Source organism: Borostomias antarcticus (genome assembly GCF_949987555.1).
Source record: "Borostomias antarcticus genome assembly, chromosome: 24".
In the NCBI taxonomy this organism is placed as follows: Eukaryota; Metazoa; Chordata; class Actinopteri; order Stomiiformes; family Stomiidae; genus Borostomias; species Borostomias antarcticus.
The window spans coordinates 5,666,187-5,682,425 of NC_140257.1; positions in this window are offsets into that span (position 1 = coordinate 5,666,187).

Consider the following 16,239-nt stretch of genomic DNA (forward strand, 5'->3'; position numbering starts at 1 on the left):
CTGCTAAATAAAGTATAGGTGTATGAAACAAAAACCTCTGTCATGTCATTTGTTTGTCCAGCCATGTGGTGTGCATGAGATAAAGAACAAATAAACTACCAATGAAAATTAAAGAAATGAAGTGCCAGAGGGTTAGTCATCACATACCCACATACCTTAATCTCTACTACAGTACAGTATTGTGGGTAGAATGGATTTGGAGCCACTCAGAGTGTCTATGTAGTATGTACATAAGTGTACCACAATTGTTATACTTTCATCATGCACCATTTCTACATTTTTCAACCTGAAAATAAAGGAGCCATATATTTTTCAGCATTGCTCTTCCTTGGTCCGAATTATATCCCATCGTGAAAATATTACTGAATTGAAGTGACACATCCAGGCTCTCAATGAATATTTTTACAATAGCATGAGACAGGTTGGGTCTGGAAGGCTAACTCTAAATGACACAGTGTGAGTAGCACCTCCTCAAGTGTTATTTTCTTCCTGTTACCTCAACACAAACCCTGCACATAACTCTTCAATGACCCTACATAATGGGAACCCTAAACTGAGAGGTACATGGACTAATAGCTACAGTATAAGAAGTAATACAGCAGGACATATTTTCATTGTGGTGTGTACTAAATAACTTTATACAAAGGTAGATACGGTCCATTGTCTGGTCAATTTGCATTCCAGCCGTGGTGATAACGAAGCCGTGGGATGTCACGGATATCGCCACCGCTAGCACGGTGTAACTCCGCTGCGCGTCGTGCCTAACCACTCCCGCTAGCCGTGGCGATATCCGTGACATCCCACTGCTTCTCGTTCCATAATGCTTTAATGTGAATTCTATGTCACCTAACTTTAATACTAGTGTTCTAACTTAAACGCTGCTACAACACATCATAACAGAAGTTGTGTCTTCAAATGAGAGAATGGCATCCCTATATATTTTAATTTCATAGTCAACAGTCTGTGCCAACTTGATCACCTAAAGGGCACCTTTAGGGAGCTATACTTGTAAAATAAAGAGATTCATAGCCATAGATCTAAAGGTGAAGTAGCAATATAGGAATCCAGATTGCAGCAAGAGTGTTTCCCACCTGTTCTGCTGACACTTGGCATCTGGCGGCGCCGATACAGACACCGCTGCTGCAGCGCGGCCTTCTCCCGCACACTGGGCTGTCCTGTCGTGAGGTGTCCACCAGGGCCTCCGGGAGGTGACTTGTTAGGGCACGAGCACTGGCGGTGCGAGGCCCTATTGAAATTGTAAAGATTATTATTCTACTACCTTCTACCTTCTTCTTCTCCCCAAACAAATGCCTAAACATCGATGAAAACGCTTGAAACTTTGCAGATACGTCAGTCCTGGAGAAAAAATTGATATTTCATGGATGACGGAAATGGGTGTGGCAAAACGGCTCAAGAGCGCCCCTGGAAAATTTAAAATGGCGAGCCCCACCTTTCAGTTTGATGTAGGAGAACAATATTCGGTGGGCATATGTAGTTCATCGAGACACACTAAAATGTCTCTTGGAGCTATACCCAACATCCAACAGGAAGTCAGCCATTTTGCTCGACATTTCCATCCCTCATACTTTAACAAACTCCTCCTATACAGATTTCATCCGATCGACTTCACACTCGGTCTGCTTCATCTGAAGACCTTTCTGATTAAAAGTTATCAAAAAAATGTTACATTTACTAAACACCCTTGCCGTGGCGCCGCGGTGAATTTTGACTTTTCGCCATAAAACAGGAAGTCCTCATAACTCCTCCATACATTATCCAATTTGTCCGATATTTCTCACGCTTCATGAAGGTTCTGTCCTCAACACATCTATGAGTACTGCGTCATACTTATAGCGCCAAATACTGGTGAAAGAGGAAGTCCTCAAAACTCCTACATACATTGTCCGATTTACACAACATTTCTCACGCATCAAGGTACCGTCCTGAACACATCTATGCGTCGGTATTGAGTCACGCTTATCGCTCCACCTACTGGTGACAAGAAGTTTCTCTCCTACTGGACACCGAAATAGCACACCCTTTAACGGCGCCGCACCCCGACACGCGCGGCGTGCGAGGGCCCGCTCACTGCTGCTTGCAGCCCTATTTGATGGTTAGCAGGCTGCTTGCAAAGGATGCAGAGAAGGATCCAGCTTTTTCCGACTTACAGTGTATAGTAGACTATGTGAGATTGAATGGTGTTCTTTGCATTTTGTGTAATAGATTTTTAATCATTTGATTTGTATGCTGGCTTTGTTGATGAAAAATACAATGATTTTGAGCAGAATAGGCATCTAAAGACATATTTAAGTTCAAAGCATGACTTCACAGGAGGACATGGTGGCACTAGAGCACAATTATTCTTTCGCAATGCAAGAGAAAATGCCAGACAGTCAGATATCATATCCCGCTGTTTCTTTCTAAAGGCAACTGTACCTCCATTTCCAAATGTCAATTGTTTGTGAAATAAATGTCCACTACCATAGGGATGTGAAATCAAAGTCCTGCTAGCTACTGTACATCCCAACTATGCTACTTTCAAACCAATGTACTAGCTACTGTACATCCCAACTATGCTATCAAACCTATGTGCTAGCTACTATCCATCCCTACTATGCTACTATCAAACCAATGTGCTAGCTACTGTACATCCAAACTATGCTACTATCTAACCAATGTGCTAGCTAATGTACATCCCAACTATGCTACTATCAAACCAATGTGCTAGCTACTGTACATCCCAACTATGCTACTATCAAACCAATGTGCTAGCTACTGTCCATCCCTACTATGCTACTATCAAACCTATGTTCTAGCTACATCCCAACTATGCTACTATCAAAACAATGTGCTAGCTACTGTCCATCCCAACTATGCTACTATCAAACCAATGTGCTAGCTACTGTCCATCCCAACTATCAAACCAATGTGCTAGCTACTGTACATCCCAACTATGCTACAATCAAACCAATGTGCTAGCTACTGTACATCCCAACTATGCTACAATCAAACCAATGTGCTAGCTACTGTACATCCCAACTATGCTACTATCAAACCAATGTGCTAGCTACTGTACATCCCAACTATGCTACTATCAAACCAATGTGCTAGCTACTGTTCATCCCAACTATGCTACTATCAAACCAATGTGCTAGCTACTGTCCATCCCAACTATGCTACTATCAAACCAATGTGCTAGCTACTGTACATCCCAACTATGCTACTATCAAACCAATGTGCTAGCTACTGTACATCCCAACTATGCTTCTATCAAACCAATGTGCTAGCTACTGTACATCCCAACTATGCTACTATCAAACCAATGTGCTAGCTACTGTACATCCCAACTATGCTACTATCAAACCAATGTGCTAGCTACTGTACATCCCAACTATGCTATCAAATCAATGTGCTAGCTACTGTACATCCCAATATGCTACTATCAAACCAAAGTGCTCGCTTCTGTCCATCCCAACTATGCTACTATCAAACCAATGTGCTAGCTACTGTACATCCCAACTATGCTACTATCAAACCAATGTGCTAGCTACTGTACATCCCAACTATGCTACTATCAGACCTATGTGCTAGCTACTGTACATCCCAACTATGCTACTATCAGACCTATGTGCTAGCTACTGTCCATCCAAACTATGCTACTATGAAACCAATGTGCTAGCTACTGTCCATCCCAACTATGCTACTATCAAACCAATGTGCTAGCTACTGTCCATCCCAACTATGCTACTATGAAACCAATGTGCTAGCTACTGTCCATCCCAACTATGCTACTTTCAAGCCAATGTGCTAGCTACTGTCCATCCCAACTATGCTACTATCAAACCAATGTGCTGGCTACTGTCCATCCCAACTATCAAACCAATGTGCTAGCTACTGTACATCCCAACTATGCTACAATCAAACCAATGTGCTAGCTACTGTACATCCCAGCTATGCTACTATCAAACCAATGTGCTAGCTACTGTACATCCCAACTATGCTACTATCAAACCAATGTGCTAGCTACTGTACATCCCAACTATGCTACTATCAAACCAATGTGCTAGCTACTGTTCATCCCAACTATGCTACTATCAAACCAATGTGCTAGCTACTGTCCATCCCAACTATGCTACTATCAAACCAATGTGCTAGCTACTGTACATCCCAACGATGCTACTATCAAACCAATGTGCTAGCTACTGTACATCCCAACTATGCTTCTATCAAACCAATGTGCTAGCTACTGTACATCCCAACTATGCTACTATCAAACCAATGTGCTAGCTACTGTACATCCCAACTATGCTACTATCAAACCAATGTGCTAGCTACTGTACATCCCAACTATGCTATCAAATCAATGTGCTAGCTACTGTACATCCCAACTATGCTACTATCAAACCAAAGTGCTCGCTTCTGTCCATCCCAACTATGCTACTATCAAACCAATGTGCTAGCTACTGTCCATCCCAACTATGCTACTATGAAACCAATGTGCTAGCTACTGTCCATCCCAACTATGCTACTTTCAAGCCAATGTGCTAGCTACTGTACATCCCAACTATGCTACTATCAGACCTATGTGCTAGCTACATCCCAACTATGCTACTATCAAAACAATGTGCTAGCTACTGTGCATCCCAACTATGCTACTATCAAACCAATGTGCTAGCTACTGTCCATCCCAACTATGCTAATATCAAACCAATGTGCTAGCGTCTGTCCATCCCAACTATGCTACTATCAAACCTATGTGCTAGCTACATCCCAACTATGCTACTATCAAAACAATGTGCTAGCTACTGTCCATCCCAACTATGCTACTATCAAACCAATGTGCTAGCTACTGTCCATCCCAACTATGCTACTATCAAACCAATGTGCTAGCTACATCCCAACTATGCTACTATCAAAACAATGTGCTAGCTACATCCCAACTATGCTACTATCAAACCAATGTGCTAGCTACTGTACATCCCAACTATGCTACTATCAAACCAATGTGCTAGCTACTGTCCATCCCAACTATGCTAATATCAAACCAATGTGCTAGCGTCTGTCCATCCCAACTATGCTACTATCAAACCAATGTGCTAGCTACTGTCCATCCCAACTATGCTACTATCAAACCAATGTGCTAGCTACTGTACATCCCAACGATGCTACTATCAAACCAATGTGCTAGCTACTGTACATCCCAACTATGCTTCTATCAAACCAATGTGCTAGCTACTGTACATCCCAACTATGCTACTATCAAACCAATGTGCTAGCTACTGTACATCCCAACTATGCTACTATCAAACCAATGTGCTAGCTACTGTACATCCCAACTATGCTATCAAATCAATGTGCTAGCTACTGTACATCCCAACTATGCTACTATCAAACCAAAGTGCTCGCTTCTGTCCATCCCAACTATGCTACTATCAAACCAATGTGCTAGCTACTGTCCATCCCAACTATGCTACTATCAAACCAATGTGCTAGCTACTGTACATCCCAACTATGCTACTATCAGACCTATGTGCTAGCTACTGTCCATCCCAACTATGCTACTATCAAACCAATGTGCTAGCTACTGTCCATCCCAACTATGCTACTATGAAACCAATGTGCTAGCTACTGTCCATCCCAACTATGCTACTATCAAACCAATGTGCTAGCTACATCCCACCTATGCTACTATCAAAACAATGTGCTAGCTACTGTGCATCCCAACTATGCTACTATCAAACCAATGTGCTAGCTACTGTCCATCCCAACTATGCTAAAATCAAACCAATGTGCTAGCGTCTGTCCATCCCAACTATGCTACTATCAGACCTATGTGCTAGCTACATCCCACCTATGCTACTATCAAAACAATGTGCTAGCTACTGTGCATCCCAACTATGCTACTATCAAACCAATGTGCTAGCTACTGTCCATCCCAACTATGCTAAAATCAAACCAATGTGCTAGCGTCTGTCCATCCCAACTATGCTACTATCAAACCTATGTGCTAGCTACATCCCAACTATGCTACTATCAAAACAATGTGCTAGCTACTGTCCATCCCAACTATGCTACTATCAAACCAATGTGCTAGCTACTGTCCATCCCAACTATGCTACTATCAAACCAATGTGCTAGCTACATCCCAACTATGCTACTATCAAAACAATGTGCTAGCTACATCCCAACTATGCTACTATCAAACCAATGTGCTAGCTACTGTACATCCCAACTATGCTACTATCAAACCAATGTGCTAGCTACTGTCCATCCCAACTATGCTAATATCAAACCAATGTGCTAGCGTCTGTCCATCCCAACTATGCTACTATCAAACCAATGTTCTAGCTACTGTCCATCCCAACTATGCTACTATCAAACCAATGTGCTAGCTACTGTCCATCCCAACTATGCAACTATCAAACCAATGTGCTAGCTACTGTCCATCCCAACTATGCTACTATCAAAACAATGTGCTAGCTACTGTCCATCCCAACTATGCTACTATCAAACCAATGTGCTAGCTACTGTACATCCCAACTATTCTACTATCAAACCAATGTGCTAGCTACTGTACATCCCAACTATGCTACTATCAAACCAATGTGCTAGCTAATGTCCATCCCAACTATGCTAATATCAAACCAATGTGCTAGCTACTGTCCATCCCAACTATGCTACTATCAAACCTATGTGCTAGCTACATCCCAGCTATGCTACTATCAAACCAATGTGCTAGCTACTGTCCATCCCAACTATCAAACCAATGTGCTAGCTACTGTACATCCCAACTATGCTACAATCAAACCAATGTGCTAGCTACTGTACATCCCAACTATGCTACTATCAAACCAATGTGCTAGCTACTGTACATCCCAACTATGCTACTATCAAACCAATGTGCTAGCTACTGTACATCCCAACTATGCTACTATCAAACCAATGTGCTAGCTACTGTTCATCCCAACTATGCTACTATCAAACCAATGTGCTAGCTACTGTCCATCCCAACTATGCTACTATCAAACCAATGTGCTAGCTACTGTACATCCCAACTATGCTACTATCAAACCAATGTGCTAGCTACTGTACATCCCAACTATGCTTCTATCAAACCAATGTGCTAGCTACTGTACATCCCAACTATGCTACTATCAAACCAATGTGCTAGCTACTGTACATCCCAACTATGCTACTATCAAACCAATGTGCTAGCTACTGTACATCCCAACTATGCTATCAAATCAATGTGCTAGCTACTGTACATCCCAATATGCTACTATCAAACCAAAGTGCTCGCTTCTGTCCATCCCAACTATGCTACTATCAAACCAATGTGCTAGCTACTGTACATCCCAACTATGCTACTATCAAACCAATGTGCTAGCTACTGTACATCCCAACTATGCTACTATCAGACCTATGTGCTAGCTACTGTACATCCCAACTATGCTACTATCAGACCTATGTGCTAGCTACTGTCCATCCAAACTATGCTACTATGAAACCAATGTGCTAGCTACTGTCCATCCCAACTATGCTACTATCAAACCAATGTGCTAGCTACTGTCCATCCCAACTATGCTACTATGAAACCAATGTGCTAGCTACTGTCCATCCCAACTATGCTACTTTCAAGCCAATGTGCTAGCTACTGTCCATCCCAACTATGCTACTATCAAACCAATGTGCTGGCTACTGTCCATCCCAACTATCAAACCAATGTGCTAGCTACTGTACATCCCAACTATGCTACAATCAAACCAATGTGCTAGCTACTGTACATCCCAGCTATGCTACTATCAAACCAATGTGCTAGCTACTGTACATCCCAACTATGCTACTATCAAACCAATGTGCTAGCTACTGTACATCCCAACTATGCTACTATCAAACCAATGTGCTAGCTACTGTTCATCCCAACTATGCTACTATCAAACCAATGTGCTAGCTACTGTCCATCCCAACTATGCTACTATCAAACCAATGTGCTAGCTACTGTACATCCCAACGATGCTACTATCAAACCAATGTGCTAGCTACTGTACATCCCAACTATGCTTCTATCAAACCAATGTGCTAGCTACTGTACATCCCAACTATGCTACTATCAAACCAATGTGCTAGCTACTGTACATCCCAACTATGCTACTATCAAACCAATGTGCTAGCTACTGTACATCCCAACTATGCTATCAAATCAATGTGCTAGCTACTGTACATCCCAACTATGCTACTATCAAACCAAAGTGCTCGCTTCTGTCCATCCCAACTATGCTACTATCAAACCAATGTGCTAGCTACTGTCCATCCCAACTATGCTACTATGAAACCAATGTGCTAGCTACTGTCCATCCCAACTATGCTACTTTCAAGCCAATGTGCTAGCTACTGTACATCCCAACTATGCTACTATCAGACCTATGTGCTAGCTACATCCCAACTATGCTACTATCAAAACAATGTGCTAGCTACTGTGCATCCCAACTATGCTACTATCAAACCAATGTGCTAGCTACTGTCCATCCCAACTATGCTAATATCAAACCAATGTGCTAGCGTCTGTCCATCCCAACTATGCTACTATCAAACCTATGTGCTAGCTACATCCCAACTATGCTACTATCAAAACAATGTGCTAGCTACTGTCCATCCCAACTATGCTACTATCAAACCAATGTGCTAGCTACTGTCCATCCCAACTATGCTACTATCAAACCAATGTGCTAGCTACATCCCAACTATGCTACTATCAAAACAATGTGCTAGCTACATCCCAACTATGCTACTATCAAACCAATGTGCTAGCTACTGTACATCCCAACTATGCTACTATCAAACCAATGTGCTAGCTACTGTCCATCCCAACTATGCTAATATCAAACCAATGTGCTAGCGTCTGTCCATCCCAACTATGCTACTATCAAACCAATGTGCTAGCTACTGTCCATCCCAACTATGCTACTATCAAACCAATGTGCTAGCTACTGTACATCCCAACTATGCTACTATCAGACCTATGTGCTAGCTACTGTCCATCCCAACTATGCTACTATCAAACCAATGTGCTAGCTACTGTCCATCCCAACTATGCTACTATGAAACCAATGTGCTAGCTACTGTCCATCCCAACTATGCTACTATCAAACCAATGTGCTAGCTACATCCCACCTATGCTACTATCAAAACAATGTGCTAGCTACTGTGCATCCCAACTATGCTACTATCAAACCAATGTGCTAGCTACTGTCCATCCCAACTATGCTAAAATCAAACCAATGTGCTAGCGTCTGTCCATCCCAACTATGCTACTATCAGACCTATGTGCTAGCTACATCCCACCTATGCTACTATCAAAACAATGTGCTAGCTACTGTGCATCCCAACTATGCTACTATCAAACCAATGTGCTAGCTACTGTCCATCCCAACTATGCTAAAATCAAACCAATGTGCTAGCGTCTGTCCATCCCAACTATGCTACTATCAAACCTATGTGCTAGCTACATCCCAACTATGCTACTATCAAAACAATGTGCTAGCTACTGTCCATCCCAACTATGCTACTATCAAACCAATGTGCTAGCTACTGTCCATCCCAACTATGCTACTATCAAACCAATGTGCTAGCTACATCCCAACTATGCTACTATCAAAACAATGTGCTAGCTACATCCCAACTATGCTACTATCAAACCAATGTGCTAGCTACTGTACATCCCAACTATGCTACTATCAAACCAATGTGCTAGCTACTGTCCATCCCAACTATGCTAATATCAAACCAATGTGCTAGCGTCTGTCCATCCCAACTATGCTACTATCAAACCAATGTTCTAGCTACTGTCCATCCCAACTATGCTACTATCAAACCAATGTGCTAGCTACTGTCCATCCCAACTATGCAACTATCAAACCAATGTGCTAGCTACTGTCCATCCCAACTATGCTACTATCAAAACAATGTGCTAGCTACTGTCCATCCCAACTATGCTACTATCAAACCAATGTGCTAGCTACTGTACATCCCAACTATTCTACTATCAAACCAATGTGCTAGCTACTGTACATCCCAACTATGCTACTATCAAACCAATGTGCTAGCTAATGTCCATCCCAACTATGCTAATATCAAACCAATGTGCTAGCTACTGTCCATCCCAACTATGCTACTATCAAACCTATGTGCTAGCTACATCCCAGCTATGCTACTATCAAACCAATGTGCTAGCTACTGTCCATCCCAACTATCAAACCAATGTGCTAGCTACTGTACATCCCAACTATGCTACAATCAAACCAATGTGCTAGCTACTGTACATCCCAACTATGCTACTATCAAACCAATGTGCTAGCTACTGTACATCCCAACTATGCTACTATCAAACCAATGTGCTAGCTACTGTACATCCCAACTATGCTACTATCAAACCAATGTGCTAGCTACTGTTCATCCCAACTATGCTACTATCAAACCAATGTGCTAGCTACTGTCCATCCCAACTATGCTACTATCAAACCAATGTGCTAGCTACTGTACATCCCAACTATGCTACTATCAAACCAATGTGCTAGCTACTGTACATCCCAACTATGCTTCTATCAAACCAATGTGCTAGCTACTGTACATCCCAACTATGCTACTATCAAACCAATGTGCTAGCTACTGTACATCCCAACTATGCTACTATCAAACCAATGTGCTAGCTACTGTACATCCCAACTATGCTATCAAATCAATGTGCTAGCTACTGTACATCCCAATATGCTACTATCAAACCAAAGTGCTCGCTTCTGTCCATCCCAACTATGCTACTATCAAACCAATGTGCTAGCTACTGTACATCCCAACTATGCTACTATCAAACCAATGTGCTAGCTACTGTACATCCCAACTATGCTACTATCAGACCTATGTGCTAGCTACTGTACATCCCAACTATGCTACTATCAGACCTATGTGCTAGCTACTGTCCATCCAAACTATGCTACTATGAAACCAATGTGCTAGCTACTGTCCATCCCAACTATGCTACTATCAAACCAATGTGCTAGCTACTGTCCATCCCAACTATGCTACTATGAAACCAATGTGCTAGCTACTGTCCATCCCAACTATGCTACTTTCAAGCCAATGTGCTAGCTACTGTCCATCCCAACTATGCTACTATCAAACCAATGTGCTGGCTACTGTCCATCCCAACTATCAAACCAATGTGCTAGCTACTGTACATCCCAACTATGCTACAATCAAACCAATGTGCTAGCTACTGTACATCCCAGCTATGCTACTATCAAACCAATGTGCTAGCTACTGTACATCCCAACTATGCTACTATCAAACCAATGTGCTAGCTACTGTACATCCCAACTATGCTACTATCAAACCAATGTGCTAGCTACTGTTCATCCCAACTATGCTACTATCAAACCAATGTGCTAGCTACTGTCCATCCCAACTATGCTACTATCAAACCAATGTGCTAGCTACTGTACATCCCAACGATGCTACTATCAAACCAATGTGCTAGCTACTGTACATCCCAACTATGCTTCTATCAAACCAATGTGCTAGCTACTGTACATCCCAACTATGCTACTATCAAACCAATGTGCTAGCTACTGTACATCCCAACTATGCTACTATCAAACCAATGTGCTAGCTACTGTACATCCCAACTATGCTATCAAATCAATGTGCTAGCTACTGTACATCCCAACTATGCTACTATCAAACCAAAGTGCTCGCTTCTGTCCATCCCAACTATGCTACTATCAAACCAATGTGCTAGCTACTGTCCATCCCAACTATGCTACTATGAAACCAATGTGCTAGCTACTGTCCATCCCAACTATGCTACTTTCAAGCCAATGTGCTAGCTACTGTACATCCCAACTATGCTACTATCAGACCTATGTGCTAGCTACATCCCAACTATGCTACTATCAAAACAATGTGCTAGCTACTGTGCATCCCAACTATGCTACTATCAAACCAATGTGCTAGCTACTGTCCATCCCAACTATGCTAATATCAAACCAATGTGCTAGCGTCTGTCCATCCCAACTATGCTACTATCAAACCTATGTGCTAGCTACATCCCAACTATGCTACTATCAAAACAATGTGCTAGCTACTGTCCATCCCAACTATGCTACTATCAAACCAATGTGCTAGCTACTGTCCATCCCAACTATGCTACTATCAAACCAATGTGCTAGCTACATCCCAACTATGCTACTATCAAAACAATGTGCTAGCTACATCCCAACTATGCTACTATCAAACCAATGTGCTAGCTACTGTACATCCCAACTATGCTACTATCAAACCAATGTGCTAGCTACTGTCCATCCCAACTATGCTAATATCAAACCAATGTGCTAGCGTCTGTCCATCCCAACTATGCTACTATCAAACCAATGTGCTAGCTACTGTCCATCCCAACTATGCTACTATCAAACCAATGTGCTAGCTACTGTACATCCCAACGATGCTACTATCAAACCAATGTGCTAGCTACTGTACATCCCAACTATGCTTCTATCAAACCAATGTGCTAGCTACTGTACATCCCAACTATGCTACTATCAAACCAATGTGCTAGCTACTGTACATCCCAACTATGCTACTATCAAACCAATGTGCTAGCTACTGTACATCCCAACTATGCTATCAAATCAATGTGCTAGCTACTGTACATCCCAACTATGCTACTATCAAACCAAAGTGCTCGCTTCTGTCCATCCCAACTATGCTACTATCAAACCAATGTGCTAGCTACTGTCCATCCCAACTATGCTACTATCAAACCAATGTGCTAGCTACTGTACATCCCAACTATGCTACTATCAGACCTATGTGCTAGCTACTGTCCATCCCAACTATGCTACTATCAAACCAATGTGCTAGCTACTGTCCATCCCAACTATGCTACTATGAAACCAATGTGCTAGCTACTGTCCATCCCAACTATGCTACTATCAAACCAATGTGCTAGCTACATCCCACCTATGCTACTATCAAAACAATGTGCTAGCTACTGTGCATCCCAACTATGCTACTATCAAACCAATGTGCTAGCTACTGTCCATCCCAACTATGCTAAAATCAAACCAATGTGCTAGCGTCTGTCCATCCCAACTATGCTACTATCAGACCTATGTGCTAGCTACATCCCACCTATGCTACTATCAAAACAATGTGCTAGCTACTGTGCATCCCAACTATGCTACTATCAAACCAATGTGCTAGCTACTGTCCATCCCAACTATGCTAAAATCAAACCAATGTGCTAGCGTCTGTCCATCCCAACTATGCTACTATCAAACCTATGTGCTAGCTACATCCCAACTATGCTACTATCAAAACAATGTGCTAGCTACTGTCCATCCCAACTATGCTACTATCAAACCAATGTGCTAGCTACTGTCCATCCCAACTATGCTACTATCAAACCAATGTGCTAGCTACATCCCAACTATGCTACTATCAAAACAATGTGCTAGCTACATCCCAACTATGCTACTATCAAACCAATGTGCTAGCTACTGTACATCCCAACTATGCTACTATCAAACCAATGTGCTAGCTACTGTCCATCCCAACTATGCTAATATCAAACCAATGTGCTAGCGTCTGTCCATCCCAACTATGCTACTATCAAACCAATGTTCTAGCTACTGTCCATCCCAACTATGCTACTATCAAACCAATGTGCTAGCTACTGTCCATCCCAACTATGCAACTATCAAACCAATGTGCTAGCTACTGTCCATCCCAACTATGCTACTATCAAAACAATGTGCTAGCTACTGTCCATCCCAACTATGCTACTATCAAACCAATGTGCTAGCTACTGTACATCCCAACTATTCTACTATCAAACCAATGTGCTAGCTACTGTACATCCCAACTATGCTACTATCAAACCAATGTGCTAGCTAATGTCCATCCCAACTATGCTAATATCAAACCAATGTGCTAGCTACTGTCCATCCCAACTATGCTACTATCAAACCTATGTGCTAGCTACATCCCAGCTATGCTACTATCAAACCAATGTGCTAGCTACTGTCCATCCCAACTATGCTACTATCAAAACAATGTGCTAGCTACTGTCCATCCCAACTATGCTACTATCAAACCAATGTGCTAGCTACTGTACATCCCAACTATTCTACTATCAAACCAATGTGCTAGCTACTGTACATCCCAACTATGCTACTATTAAACCAATGTGCTAGCTACTGTCCATCCCAACTATGCTAATATCAAACCAATGTGCTAGCTACTGTCCATCCCAACTATGCTACTATCAAACCTATGTGCTAGCTACATCCCAACTATGCTACTATCAAAACAATGTGCTAGCTACTGTCCATCCCAACTATGCTACTATCAAAACAATGTGCTAGCTACTGTCCATCCCAACTATGCTATCAAACCTATGTGCTAGCTACTAACCATCCCAACTATGCTACTATCAAAACAATGTGCTAGCTACTGTGCATCCCAACTATGCTACTATCAAACCAATGTGCTAGCTACTGTCCATCCCAACTATGCTAATATCAAACCAATGTGCTAGCGTCTGTCCATCCCAACTATGCTACAATCAAACCAATGTTCTAGCTACTGTCCATCCCAACTATGCTACTATCAAACCAATGTGCTAGCTACTGTCCATCCCAACTATGCTACTATCAAACCTATGTGCTAGCTACATCCCAACTATGCTACTATCAAACCAATGTTCTAGCTACTGTCCATCCCAACTATGCTACTATCAAACCAATGTGCTAGCTACTGTCCATCCCAACTATGCTACAATCAAACCTATGTGCTAGCTACATCCCAACTATGCTACTATCAAACCAATGTGCTAGCTACATCCCAACTATGCTACAATCAAAACAATGTGCTAGCTACTGTCCATCCCAACTATGCTACTATAAAAACAATGTGGTAGCTACTGTCCATCCCAACTATGCTACTATCAAACCTATGTGCTAGCTACATCCCAACTATGCTACTATCAAAACAATGTGCTAGCTACTGTACATCCCAACTATGCTATCAAACCAATGTGCTAGCTACTGTCCATCCCAACTATGCTAATATCAAACCAATGTGCTAGCTACATCCCAACTATGCTACTATCAAAACCATGTGCTAGCTACTGTCCATCCCAACTATGCTACTATCAAACCTATGTGCTAGCTACATCCCAACTATGCTACTATCAAAACAATGTGCTAGCTACTGTACATCCCAACTATGCTATCAAAACAATGTGCTAGCTACTGTCCATCCCAACTATGCTACTATCAAACCAATGTGCTAGCTACTGTCCATCCCAACTATGCTACTATCAAACCAAAGTGCTAGCTACTGTCCATCCCAACTATGCTACTATCAAACCAATGTGCTAGCTACTGTCCATCCCAACTATGCTACTATCAAACCAATGTGCTAGCTACTGTACATCCCAACTATGCTACTATCAAACCAATGTGCTAGCTACTGTTCATCCCAACTATGCTACTATCAAACCAATGTGCTAGCTACTGTCCATCCCAACTATGCTACTATCAAACCAATGTGCTAGCTACTGTACATCCCAACTATGCTACTATCAAACCAATGTGCTAGCTACTGTACATCCCAACTATGCTTCTATCAAACCAATGTGCTAGCTACTGTACATCCCAACTATGCTACTATCAAACCAATGTGCTAGCTACTGTACATCCCAACTATGCTACTATCAAACCAATGTGCTAGCTACTGTACATCCCAACTATACTATCAAATCAATGTGCTAGCTACTGTACATCCCAACTATGCTACTATCAAACCAAAGTGCTCGCTTCTGTCCATCCCAACTATGCTACTATCAAACCAATGTGCTAGCTACTGTACATCCCAACTATGCTACTATCAAACCAATGTGCTAGCTACTGTACATCCCAACTATGCTACTATCAGACCTATGTGCTAGCTACTGTCCATCCCAACTATGCTACTATCAAACCAATGTGCTAGCTACTGTCCATCCCAACTATGCTACTATGAAACCAATGTGCTAGCTACTGTCCATCCCAACTATGCTACTATCAAACCAATGTGCTAGCTACTGTCCATCCCAACTATGCTACTATGAAACCAATGTGCTAGCTACTGTCCATCCCAACTATGCTACTTTCAAGCCAATGTGCTAGCTACTGTCCATCCCAA